This window comes from Macrobrachium rosenbergii, chromosome 48 (genome assembly GCF_040412425.1).
Source record: "Macrobrachium rosenbergii isolate ZJJX-2024 chromosome 48, ASM4041242v1, whole genome shotgun sequence".
In the NCBI taxonomy this organism is placed as follows: Eukaryota; Metazoa; Arthropoda; class Malacostraca; order Decapoda; family Palaemonidae; genus Macrobrachium; species Macrobrachium rosenbergii.
In genome coordinates this window covers 51,591,803-51,605,812 of record NC_089788.1, presented here as the reverse complement: position 1 = coordinate 51,605,812, position 14,010 = coordinate 51,591,803, and the positions used below count along the sequence as shown (strand labels likewise).

At 36.5% G+C, this 14,010-nt stretch overlaps 1 protein-coding gene across 2 annotated transcripts in view; it reads right to left on the bottom strand.

Annotated features, from left to right (window-relative positions):
• LOC136831375 (focadhesin) overlaps positions 1 to 14,010 on the bottom strand; it is a 459,396-nt gene that overhangs the window by 314,593 nt on the left and 130,793 nt on the right. The window contains exon 3 of one of the 2 annotated variants that reach the window (XM_067091718.1): positions 9,048 to 9,144. The exons of the other annotated variant lie outside the window; for it this stretch is intronic. The gene's annotated coding sequence lies outside the window, so the exon portion shown is untranslated. The remainder of the gene's footprint in view (positions 1 to 9,047; positions 9,145 to 14,010) is intronic. 2 annotated transcript variants of the gene reach the window in all.

Here is a 14,010-nt window from a genome sequence, read left to right as displayed (position 1 = left end):
CAAAAGAGAATAAAATTTATATATTTTTGTGTGGTCACTGGTAGTACATATCTTTTAAGATCTGATTTTGGTGAAACTGTGTAGTCTTATAGGTGCCATATATAAAGTGTTTCTGTGCTGCAGCAAGGGATTTTACAAAAGTGATACAAGCTTGTATAAGGTAAAGTGGATTTTTACTTATTATTACCATGGTATAATAAGAAATATCAGAGAGATTTTACCTTAGTGAAATTAATGCTGATGAATCTTTTGTGCATTTTTTTGTGTGTTCTTGTTTTGTACATTTTTTGTGTGTGTTCTTGTGTTTGCAATTTCATAGTTTTACCCAAACTTTTGTGTTGATGATTCAACATTTATTTACTTAACATTTTACATATTTTTGATACTTCAACACTGCATACTTGATTTGATTTTCATTTGTTAAGATTTCCTTTTCAAATCTTGAGTAGTTCTTAATAGTTTAAATTTTGCTTAGTTAACATAATTTCTTGATAAATGAAAGTTTTGTGAATTAATCTTGTTTAAGAATTAATTAAATTCTTGTGTTGTTTTCAAGCAATGGTAAATTTTTTAGGTAGTGAATTCTAATTGTAAATTTTGAAGTTAAAAATAAATTTTGTATTTAAAGTTCCTAAACACAGTGTTTCATTTGCTGACCACCAGTGCATAAGGATATTTGTATGTGCATAAGGCAAAGTGATAAAATGTTTTGTTCCCTTAAGTTTTACTGAAGTGAATTAAGGCCAGGGAAACAATTATAGTTGTTTGATGGAGTGATGCCCTTTTCCTCTAGTATATTTAATACCTCACATGTATCTAGATAAACTTAGTTTGATTTTTCAAGTGATAAGTAAGTTTTAAGGGATCACTGTTACCTTTAGTGTGCTCAGTCGTAATTTTACTGTTATGGGAGTTCAGGTATCTGGCTGAAGTGAGGTAAATTTTTGGATTTTGTGACTAGTTGAGTAATAACCAGGTACTTGGTACACATTGTGACAATATTACTTGGTGCCCAGACCTGGGAGAACAAAACAAAATATCACTCTGGTTTATGGTTTATAATGGTGGTGTCAGGGATATATTTTGGTAGGAGAGTGACCACATAGTTATTTTGGATTGTATTGTAAATTATTTAGTTGAGTAACTTAGAGAAAATGGCTCTGTTCGAAGCTGAGAATTTTTTAGCAACTCCATCCATCCAAGAGTTATCTGAATCCAACCTGACTAAGGCACAGTGGATTGCTTTAGCAGTGGCATGTGGGGGTAATGTGACTAGTGGTATGATTGAGGCAGAAATCAAATATATTGCAATTCAAGCATTGATGGACTCTGGTAATACTGACAAAGAGTTAAATGAGGCACAAGAATTGTTGATTGCAGCTGAAATAGAGTTTACATATAAGCAAGAGCAAAAGGAAGAGAACGATGATGCAGGAGCAGAGCTTAGATGTTTAGAAGCAGAAAAAAATTTCATTCGGCTGAAGATGCTAGAATCAGAAGAAAATCTGATTAGGCTGAAGATGCAGGCCGACAGAGAAAGAGCAAAAGAAGAAAGGGAAAGAGCAAGGAAACGAGAAGATTATGAAAGAGAGATGAAATTAAATGAAGCTCACTCCAAATTACCTGTAACACTCTATAACTATATCCAAGGCAATTCAGACCCTGTGTTTGATGTAGTAAGAGTGCAGAAGTTAATTCCAAGGCTTACAAAAGCTCCAGATGAGTTTTTTGAGCATTTTGAAAAAGTGGCTTTGGGTATGGGATGGCCAGAATATAAATGGTCAGTCTTCTTACAGAGTGTTCTCATTGGTAAAGGAAGAAGTGCCTATCTAGCCTTATCAGCTGATCAGTGTAAAGAGTACAATGTACTGAAACACAAGGTGCTACAAGTTTACCATATGGCCTTTGAATGTTACAATGAAAGATTCAGATCTTTGAGAAAGGATGACAAGATGACTTTCTTGGATTATGCCCACAAAGTAAGATGTTTCAAACGATGGTTGGAGGGTGCTGAAGTTAAACCTATGGACGAACTTGGGGAGTTAGTAGTCCTAGAGCAATATCTTAGAGGAATTCCCGAACACATAAGAGCTTATTTAAGAGAGAGAGAGGTTAAGGAACTTGACAAAGCTGCCACATTGAATGAGGATTATAATATTATATGTAGCAAAAGGAATTATAATGTCAAGTACCAGAACCAACAACTCACAGGTTATAGGTCTCATTCAAATGTCCGGAACTTTGATATTAGGAACCTTTCTAGTGACAATGCCATTACAAAGCCAGGATATACCCCTCAGCAATCGAATGTTAAATCCTCATCTCCCAGTTTCTCAAGACAGATACAGAAGACTAATGTTGTCTGCTACAAGTGTGGAAGAGTAGGACACTACAGTTGAGACTGTTATCAGATGCAACAGCAGACCAAGCCAGTTGGTCAAGTGGTTAAAGGTAACCAGGTGAAACAAACTACGAAGAGCAGTGTGGGGAATAATGAGACTAGACAAGCAGAGTGTTTAGCAACCAGTGGAAATGTAACCTCAAGCAGTGAGTAGCTGAGTAGTTTGGAGACTTTTAAGCCATATATCTATGAAGGTATGCTGAGAACTCAAGGAGGGAGTGTGCAGGTACCAGTCAAGGTATTACATGATACAGGGAGTAACCATAGTGTGGTAGTTCATGGTGCTCACCCACAGTTGGAGAAGAATCTCACAAGAGATTCAGTTATTTTGAAGGGTATAGGAGGAGAGGAAGTAACTCCTATATGCCACTTGCATCTGTCCTGTGAATTGGTGACAGGAAGTATTGATTTTGCTGTAAAGGACTTACTAGCTGTTGAAGGTGTACACGTTTTACTGGGTAATGAAGTTGGTGGTGTACCCTTTGTTCCTTGTCCTATAGTGACAGACAAACCATTGAGGATTATTCCTACGGTAGAGTTAGAGAAGAAAATCCCCCACCTGTTTCCAAGTTGTGTAACTACCAGGAGTATGAAGAGAACTACTTTTGCAAGTGAAGAAACTGAGGATTTACCTGTACCAGAAGGAGCAAGTGAAGGATTTTTGAGCTTAGAAGAGCTATTCCAGGAAAGTGAAGGTTCCCCCTAGTGTTAGTAATGAAGAGGTTACCCAAGAAGAAGAGGATCTGGTTGTTGTTGAAGAGACCCAGTGTAGTCAGTGTTCCTGAACATAGTAGTGAAACTACAGTAGCAGAGTTTGCGGATATTGAGAGTTCAGCCCTTGAAGTTGGTCAAGTGACCAGAGAGAAACTAATGGAACTGCAGAAGGATACAGCGTTGGCTGATTTGTTCTTCAGAGTTGTTGATCAAGAAGAGATGCAACAAACTCCTACCTGTTATTATCTAAAGGAAGGATTGTTAATGAGGAAGCATTGACCTGCAGATATACCAGGAAATGCTGAATGGGGAGAATATCGTCAAATTTTGATTCCATATCCGTTGAGGAAGCAAGTGGTGCAGTAGCGCACGACTCTGGACATATGGGAATCATGAAGACTGTTGAGAAGATTGTGAAGTATTTTTCCTGGCCTGGACTTCACAAGAATGTTAGCAAGTTTTGCAGAGAGTGTCACACATCCCAGATAGCTGGAAAACCGAATGAAACTATTCAGAAAGCCCCCCTACAACCCATAGAAGTTAGAGGAGAACCCTTTAGCAAGGTGATTATAGATGTGGTTGGACTGCTTCTGAAAACAAAGAAAGGAAATTAATATCTGTTTACATTAATGTGTCCAGTTACAAGGTATCCTGGAGCGTTTCCTGTAAGAAGCAGAAGTGCAAAGGTAATTGCTGAGAAGCTGGTGGAGTTTTTCTCCAAGTTTGGGAGGAGACCAGAAATTGTGCAAAGTGATAGGAACGAACTTTACTTCAAAATTATTCCAGGATGTGATGAACTTGTTAGGAGTGAAACAACAGTTGTCAACTGCTTACCATCCAGAGACTCAAGGAGCCTTGTAAAGGTTCCACCAGACTCTGAAAAGTATGTTAACAAAGTACTGTAATGAATTAGGAAGAGAATGAGATGCTGGTTTATCCTTGATGTTATCTGAAGTTAGGAATGCTTACCAAGAAAGTATGGGATGTTCACCAAATGAAATGATTTTTGGTCGAGACGTGAGAGGTCCATTGAAGATTCTTGCAGAGAATTGAGAAGAAAATCAAGAGGAAATCCAAGGAGAATATGTGAAGAACTTGAGGAAAAGGTTGAGAAATTAGAAAATTCTCTTTAGAAAATTTGAAAATAAGTCAAGAGAAATTGAAAAGGAAATATGATGCTAAGACTAAGCTAAGAGATTTTAGTGTTGGACAGCAAGCTCTGGTGTTCTTACCAGTGAAAAGATTTCCCTTTACCAATAAGTTTCAAGGTGCTTATAGGATAATAGAAAAGTTAAGTGATCGAACTTTAAGTGATCGAACTTATGTGACTGAAACACCAGGAAGAAGGAAATGACAGAGGAAGATACATGTGAATCTTTTGAAACCTTACTTCTCAGAGACTAGAACTGAAACAGTGTCAATGGCCCGAACAACTTCATCTACAGAGGACGATGATGGCTACGAATTGAAAGCTGAAAACAAGATAAACAATTCTTCAATACTGGAAAATTTGAAGGATAAAGTAAAACATCTGAGTGTTGAGCAAAGCAATGAAATAAGTGAAATAATTCACAGTTTCCCTGAAATTTCTGCAGATGCACCTAGGTGTACCGACTTGGCAAAGCATGAGATAAAGATCAGAGAAGATGGAAAACCTTTTAAACAAAGAGCTTACCGCGTATCACCTTTTCATTGAGACGTTTTGAGAAGAAGAAGTTGAATATTTATTGCAACATGGATTAGCAGAACCCAGTTCAAGTCATTAAAGTTCTCCTTGTGTGTTAGCGAAGAAACCAGGTGGCTCATTTAGGATGTGTTCTGATTATAGGAAATTGAATTCCATCAGTGTGGCTGACAATTGTCCCTTGCCTCTTACTGATCAATTACTTGATAATATTGGGCAAGCCAAGTTTGTTTCCAAGATAGACTTGTTGAAAAGATATCAAATTCCCTTAGATGAGGATGCTAAGTTGCTATCAGCTTTCATTACTTCTTTTGGACCGTATCAATACACCGTTTTGCCGTTTGGTCTGATGAATGCACTGCAATGTTCCAATGAGTGATGGATCAACTGTTAGGATCAATAGAAGGAGTGGGTGTATACCTTGATGACATTGTGATTTATTCTAATACATGGGAAGAACATCTGAAGATTTTAGGGAAAGTGTTCAAGAAACTAGGGGAAGCAGGACTAATAATCAACTTACAGAAAAGTGAGTTTGGAAAGGCAACTGTTCGGTATTTAGGATCTGAAGTTAGAAAAGGCCTTCTCGCTCCTCTTGAAGCTTACATAGAAGGTATTCATAAGGCTACCCCTCCCACTACTAGGAAACAGCTACAAAGGTTTTTGGGCATGGCTTGATTTTATCGCCGATTTTGTCAAAATTTCTTAGCTGTAAGCTCCCTTAACTGACTTAACCAGTCAGAAAACAAAGTTTGTTTGGACTCCAGAATGTCAAGAGTCCTTTGAGAAGGTTAAACCTGTTTTAACTTCAAAACCAGTGCTTCAAGCTCCAGACTTCAAAAAAAGTTTGTGATATAAGTTGATGCATCTGACTGTGGAATTGGAGCTGTTCTACTTCAAGAAGATGACTGCCATATTATGCATCCTGTATGTTTCATGTCATCAAAGTTGAAAAAGCATCAGAAAAATTATTCTACAATCGAAAAAGAGACCCTAGCATCAATCACAGCCTTGAAAAAGTTTGAAGTGTATGTGAACCCACCTAGGAATGAAGAAATTTTAGTTTTGTCTGACCACAACCCTATTTCATTCATCAATAAGATGATGAATAACATTCAATGGTTAACCAGGTGGTCTTTATGTCTACAACCATATAATGTAAAAGTGAATCATATATCATGAAAAGATAATGTCATTGCAGATTATTTATCCCGTCCCGAATCGTTGGATTCAAACCTGGCATAATTAATCTTCTGGGGGGAGGAATATAATAATGAGGCTTTGTGATAAGTATATTTTCTGCAAATTTAATATTTTTTCTGTAAATTTTGATATATTTTCTTTTCTATTTGTCATGTGTTGTGTAGTGATGCTGCTTATTGAAATACCAATTGTCAGATCTTAAAAGGGTTAGTTTGACTATGTAATTTTAGAGATAAGATACATTTTTCTGTTAGAGTCATGTTTGAACAGCTGATAGGCTAATGTTTACCCAGGTGTCAGGTGTTCAACCAGGGTAACCCCCTCTTTTTTGAAGGATCATGCCTGAACTACTTAAAGCTGTCACCAAAAAGAGAGATGAGGTGACAGGTCTAGATAATATTTGTGGACTGAGGCGAGGGTAAAAACTCCTTTCGAGAAAGTTTGTTTCCTTATCTACTTAAACTGTAATTAAAAAGAGATATGGGATGACAGGTTTAAATAACAGTGGTTGGCTCCAAAAGCTTGCTGTTTGAACAAGTGTGCCGGCAGGAAATCCCGTCAATTAAACAGATATGAGATGACAGGCTAAAGAGCCCTCTTTGACTCTTGTGGCTTTTCCCTTCTCCAGGGAAATTTCCCTTGTTATTTTTTCCCCTTCAGGGAAGATTCCCAGAGTGTTTCCCAAAAATGTCTTAGTGGCAACATAGGTTACTTCTCAGAGTGGAATTTGGGAAGCTGGTCATTAGCCTGTTAGAGATCATTTAAGTTGGTCAGAATCTCTCTCTCTCTCTCTTTCTTCAAAAGAGAATAAAATTTATATATTTTTGTGTGGTCACTGGTAGTACATATCTTTTAAGATCTGATTTTGGTGAAACTTGTGTAGTCTTATAGGGGCATATATATAGTCTTATAGGTGCATATATAAAGTGTTTTTGTGCTGCAGCAAGGGGTTTTACAAAAGTGATACAAGCTTGTATAAGGTAAAGTGGATTTTTTATTATTACCATGGTACAATAAGAAATATCAGAGAGATTTTACCTTTGTGAAATTATTGTTGTAAATCTCTTGTGCATTTTTGTGTGTTCTTGTTTTGTGCATTTTTTTGTGTGTTCTTGTGTTTGCAATTTCATAGTTTTACCCAAACTTTTGTGTTGGTGATTTAACATTTATTTATTTAACATTTTACATATTTTTGATACTTCAACACTGCATACTTAATTTGATTTTCATTTGTTAAGATTTCCTTTTCAAATCTTGAGTAGTTCTTAATAGTTTAAATTTTGCTTAATGTAATTTCTTGATAAATGAAAGTTTTGTGAATTAATCTTGTTTAAGAATTAATTAAATTCTTGTGTTGTTTTCAAGTAATGGTAAATTTTTTAGGTAGTGAATTCTAATTATTAATTTTGAAGTTAAAAATAAATTTTTACATTTAAAGTTCTTAAACACAAATAAATTTTTGCACTTAAAGTTTTTAAACACAGTGTTTCATTTGCTGACCACCAGTGCATGTGCATAGGGGTATTTATGTGTGCATAAGGCAAAGTGATAAACATGTTTTGTTCCCTTTAGTTTTACTGAAGTGAATTAAGGCCAGGGGAACAATTATAGTTGTTTGATGGAGTGATGCCCTTTTCCTCTAGTATATTTAATACCTCACACATATCTTGATAAACTTAGTTTGATTTTTGAAGTGATAAGTAAGTTTTAAGGGATTACTGTTACCTTTAGTGCTCAGTCGTAATTTTATTGTTATGAGAGTTCAGGTATCTGGCTGAAGTGAGGTAAATTTTTGGATTTTGTGACTAGCTGAGTAAAAACAAGGTACTTGGTACACATCGTGACACTATGTAAGAACAGATCTGGATCAGGATGGAATCCTCATATACAGCAAAAGTGCATGGTTACCATTTTACTAGCAGAAAATCTAAACCATTCATATCAGCATGCTTTACTATATTATCAATGCAGAGCTGAAGGCAGCATTCAGCCACTACCATCCTTGTTGTTGCAAAAATATCGAAAGGTCATCAACAAAAAGAGCATAAGTTAAATCTGGGGGAATTATTTTGGATGCCCAATTGATTGCTAAGACGAACAAGGTTACACTTTGAACACTTTCTTGTGGCACTCCTTCTTGGTTGAAAACATTGTCTAACCTGAACCTAAAATGGCCTATTTTTATAAAAAAAAAAACTTGATAAAAAAAAGGCAAATTACCTCTCAGGTTACATTCATAAAGAACCCTCACATGCTGATGACTCCATTCAAACTGTGGAGTGCATACTTCGAAAACCACACTGAGCAGGCGACAAATATTTACCACATTCCAAGTATTCACCATTTTTTTCAAAGAAAGAGCAAAGAATCATGAAGAATAAAGGATTATTATTTTGTGAATAGGGAAGTTATACCTAATTTAGTCTTTCACACAATGAAGCTTTTAAAACACCACCCTTCGGCACTTCGAGATTCCTAACAACATTAAACAGTACTCGACTATTTTTAGTTAGTTACTGTCTGCTCCAACAGTGTCTAAAGGTAAATAGATCACGGAGTACATACAAAATCTGCATTTCCTTTCGTCTAAGTTATCTAATACTCTGCGAAGTGTTCATCTGCAGAAAACCTCTTCCTGTTATACATGATGTTTCGTATAAATAAGTGCAATTTGACGCTACTTATAATAGTTCAAATATTTAAAGATAACAAGAGTAACTGCTTTTGTATAATTAACAGTATATGGAAAATTACTGAAGGACTTCCTACAAAGATAACGTAATCATTCACACAACTTTATACATTCAAATCCACGAAAAGAATGAGACTTTTTGTGCTTTGAATTACAACATTTGAAATTAAAAGAAGACTTTTATTATTATTATTATTATTCTTAACATTACTGGAAGTGTGTAAACATCCGTACTGAACCAACCGAAAAACCATTAACTTGCACATCAAGCTTCCCCATCATAAAACACCTATATACCAAAAACTTATGAACAGAGGAAAGAGAATAGAAAACAAAAAATGAATAAAACTAACCAATACACAGTAAAGAACAGGAAGCGATAACGATAAATTTTCTTGTTCAGTCATGTAAAGGTTCTCAGTAAAGTACCTTCTGGGTTATAACACTGACCTGAAATAGAATATATAATGCAAACTGATTACAAATTAAGACGGAATCAGTATACAGTGATAATAGAATTAATGCAATCTATTGCTTCAGATCTTCTATACAGTGATTCAGTGATTAACATAATATAATCAAAGTACATTATGATGCTACACAGCAAAGGAGTAAAATTATGTTCAGTGCATTTTAAGCTTGTTCCATATAAATATACACATTCTAAATAATAATAATAATAATAATAAAATAATAATAATAATAATACTTAAAACTTCTGACAACCAACAGAAGGAATTATAAATCTTCACATTATAGTGATTTTCTTGGACACAATAAGTTCAAATGATTATCCTTCATTGTTTGCCATTGTTCAATGTAATAGGATTATGTGTCTCTGTAAATCGACTCATTTCATGCTGAAATATACCTGAGTACGGAAATCCCTATAAATGTTCCCATTTAGCCATGAACACGATCTTATATTTACGAATATGTAGTTACTTAATATACTGGTTAGATAGTTAAGAATAAGGTTGAGATATATCCAGATAAAAAGCATAAAATATGCAAGCATACTCTTCATTGTCATACAATACGTACAGCCTTAGCAAACGTTACGCAATAATTCCTCATACATTTACATGTTCACGCAGTTATCTGAATGCTAGATAGGGCAAATATGAGGAAATAAAGCCATATTTTACATGGACACATCAGTGACTTCTAGCATGTACCCCGGTACGTCATGAGAGAAAAGTAAATATAGGAGTAGTAACCCTTTTTTGTTTTATCAGTGAAAATACGGTGATTACTTCTCACTGCACCTCACGCACACACGCGCACACACACACACATACACTCAGGATGCGAGAGCCAAAGCCGAACCATTTTTTTTTTTTTATTTGGAAGCAACAAATAAATTGCTCAATGCTTCGAATCACCTCATGAACATCGAAACAGCATCAGTGGTTTTGCCTCTGAGTGTACTTCAGAGTTTGGTGAACGTATATCAGCCATCGGCATAGCATCCGATTTTTTTTTTACTAGGATTTTATGTTTTGAGAGAGAGAGAGAGAGAGAGAGAGAGAGAGAGAGAGAGAGAGAGAATTGTCCTGGGTAGCATTGGAGATAGGGGAAAAAATTAGTCCATGACAGACGTCAAATATGAGAGAGAGAAAGAGAGAGAGTGCACTTCAGTGAAAGATGACATGAAAAATGTAAATGGAGAATTTTTGGAAACTGGGCGCCTTTCGAAACTAATGAGAGAGAGAGAGAGAGAGAGAGAGAGCGCACTTCTGTGAATGACGACATTCATGACATGTCTCGGGAAAGACATAACAGTGATATAATTCCTTGGTCGAAATAAGTGGCATTTTCTCACGTGGCCTCTAGCGAATAACTTCATGAAAAGGACCATGAAGGAAAATGCAGGGCGGCAGACATTTTGGATTCCCTGCACTCACTGGCATGGAAAAGTGTCCCACTCGATATCCTAGTCTTTGTCGTCGACAGAGAGAGAGAGAGAGAGAGAGAGAGAGAGAGAGAGAGAGAGAGAGAGAGAGAGAGAGAGAGAGAGTCAAGTATTTATAGATAAATTGCTCAATGCTATTCAATGAAAATTAGGGGGAACCAAGAGAGAGAGAGAGAGAGAGAGAGAGAGAGAGAGAGAGAGAGAGAGAGAGAGAGAGAGAGAGAGAATTATTTTTGTAATGTTTAAGCAAGCTTCTGCATGTCTTTCGTGAAAAATACAGATAAAACTAGGCTGAAACACAGGTAAGAAAAAAAATTATGCCAGAATATCTACTGTATAAAGAAAATGTTAAATGTATTTACGCACGGGTAAGTATGACAAATCAATAAAACAAGTGTGTGAGAGAGAGAGAGAGAGAGAGAGAGAGAGAGAGAGAGAGAGAGAGAGAGAGAGAGAGAGAGAGAGTATTTATGACAGAACGAAACTATTGATATCTCTCACTTAAGACAAAAAGATAGTAATTTACACTATGACACGAGAGAGAGAGAGAGAGAGAGAGAGAGAGAGAGAGAGAGAGAGAGAGAGAGAGAGAGTTTTTGATAGAACGAAACTATTGATATTTTTCAGTCAAGACAGAAAATAATATGAATTTACACTATGAACACGAGAGAGAGAGAGAGAGAGAGAGAGAGAGAGAGAGAGAGAGAGAGAGAGAGTATTTATGAGAGAGAGAGTATTTATGATAGAACGAAACTATTGATATCTCTCACTTAAGACAAAAAGATAGGAATTTACACTATGACACGAGAAAGAGAGAGAGGAAGAGAGAGAGACTGAATTTTTGATAGAACGAAACTATTGATAGCCTATTTTTCACTCAAGACAGAAAATTATATGAATTTACGATATGACACACACACACACACAGAGAGAGAGAGAGAGAGAGAGAGAGAGAGAGAGAGAGAGAGAGAGAGAGAGAATTTTTGATACTGCGAAACTATTGATATTTTTCACTCAAGACAGAAAATATGAATTTACACTACAGAGAGAGAGAGAGAGAGAGAGAGAGAGAGAGAGAGAGAGAGAGAGAGAGAGAATTTTTGATACTATGAAACTATTGATATTTTCACTCAAGACAGAAAATATGAATTTACACTGAGAGAGAGAGAGAGAGAGAGAGAGAGAGAGAGAGAGAGAGAGAGAGAGAGAGAGAGAGACCTTTTTGATACAGACCTTACAATTCGTTCAGGTTGCCCCAGGTCCCTCAGTGAGAGAGAGAGAGAGAGAGAGATTTTTCACTCAATTACTATTGATATTTTTCACTCATGACAGACAATTATATGATTTACACTATGACAGAGAGAGAGAGAGAGAGAGAGAGAGAGAGAGAGAGAGAGAGAGAGAGAGAGAGAGAGAGAATTTTTGATACTGCGAAACTATTGATATTTTTCACTCAAGACAGAAAATATGAATTTACACTATGAGAGAGAGAGAGAGAGAGAGAGAGAGAGAGAGAGAGAGAGAGAGAGAGAGAGAGAGAGAGAGAGAACTCTGATAGAACGAAACTATTGATATTTTTCACTCAAGACAGAAAATATGAATTAACACTACGAGAGAGAGAGAGAGAGAGAGAGAGAGAGAGAGAGAGAGAGAGAGAGAGAGAGAACTTTGATAGAACGAAACTATTGATATTTTTCACTCAAGACAGAAAATATGAATTAACACTATGAGAGAGAGAGAGAGAGAGAGAGAGAGAGAGAGAGAGAGAGAGAGAGAGAGAGAGAGAGAGAGAGAACTTTGACAGAACGAAACTATTGATATTTTTCAGTCAAGACAGAAAATATGAATTTACACTACGAGAGAGAGAGAGAGAGAGAGAGAGAGAGAGAGAGAGAGAGAGAGAGAGAGAGAGAATAACTATCCTAAATACCTACTTCCCTTGCTTTATCACTAGCACCCTTCTCATGCTGTCTTCTTCTTCTTCTTAACCAACCCCGAGGGCCACACCTCAAGCCTCTCCCTAACTGCCTGCCCGTCCGTCCTTTTCCCGTTCCTCTCAAACCCCAAAGGTAATCTTTTATCCTCGTCATGCAATGCATGGTTGACGCCCTCCACGCACCCTATTCTCCACAACCTGCCTATACCTCCCAGTCCCCCACTATCAAGGGGATGGGGCCACTGGAAAGGTAGAAAAGGAGGGGGTAGGGGTAAGGCAGGACAAGCTGACCATGCATTTCAGTGACAGTGTACATAAAGAAATAGAAGAAACGGAAGAAGAAGAAGGGAAAGGGAACGAGCAGAGCTGAACCTTCAGGGAGGTCACTTCAAATGAGGAAGTGGAAATGCTTTCCACTGTTGTATGAGAGAGAGAGAGAGAGAGAGAGAGAGAGAGAGAGAGAGAGAGAGAGAGATTTATATCTGATATCAAAATGAAAATAAAAGCATTCACAAACTTTCATTTCGCAAGTGTTGTGCACTGAAGTTAGTGCGGGGATTATCTTTTTTTTTCTTGAGATAGAATTTCCTCCGAAAAACTTTTAGCCCTACTTAATTAAGTCCAGGTAAATCATGACTTCTCTCTTACACCACCTATAAGGTTTGCTCAAGGTTGTGTTCGATTCACAATCTATTTCCGAAGGAAGATCGAACACCATCCTCGGAAGGAGATGATCCTTACTGAATAAAATATCTCTCTGGTGCCCTAACTCACGAATTTCGGGAAATTCATCTATTATTATAATTCAATTTGTACCTTCCATCATTAATGCGAGAGGAAGATCAACAAACCAAAACATCTTGGAAATCCCACACAAATGACAATAAATATCGGTTTTCTCTGAAAGGCAACAGAACATTGTAACTGTCACAGTTCTTTGACTTTTCCCATTTTTTATCATTTCTTCAGTGCTCCTTTCCAAAGGTGACAATGAAAAATCAATGTAAACATACATTATATATATATATATATATATATATATATATATATATATATATATATATATATATATATATATTTATATATATATTATATATACATACATACATACATATATATATATATATATATATATATATATATATATATATATATATATATATATATATATATATATACATATACACACACAGACACACACAAACACACTCTTGGTCATGTACATGGGTACGTAATTGAAGATATCCTATCAACCCTAATCTTTAATTTAATTTGAGAACAACTCCACATCCGTGAATGACTGTATCTTTTTCGGCTCCTCCCTCCCACCCTCCCTCAGAAGCACCCTTCCCTCCCCTCCCTCTCTCTCTCTCTCTCTCTCTCTCTCTCTCTCTCTAATATCTGGGACGTTCCTCTAGAGAGGTGAGGCGGAGTGTTCCTTGGCCACACGGCATGCATCAGGCGC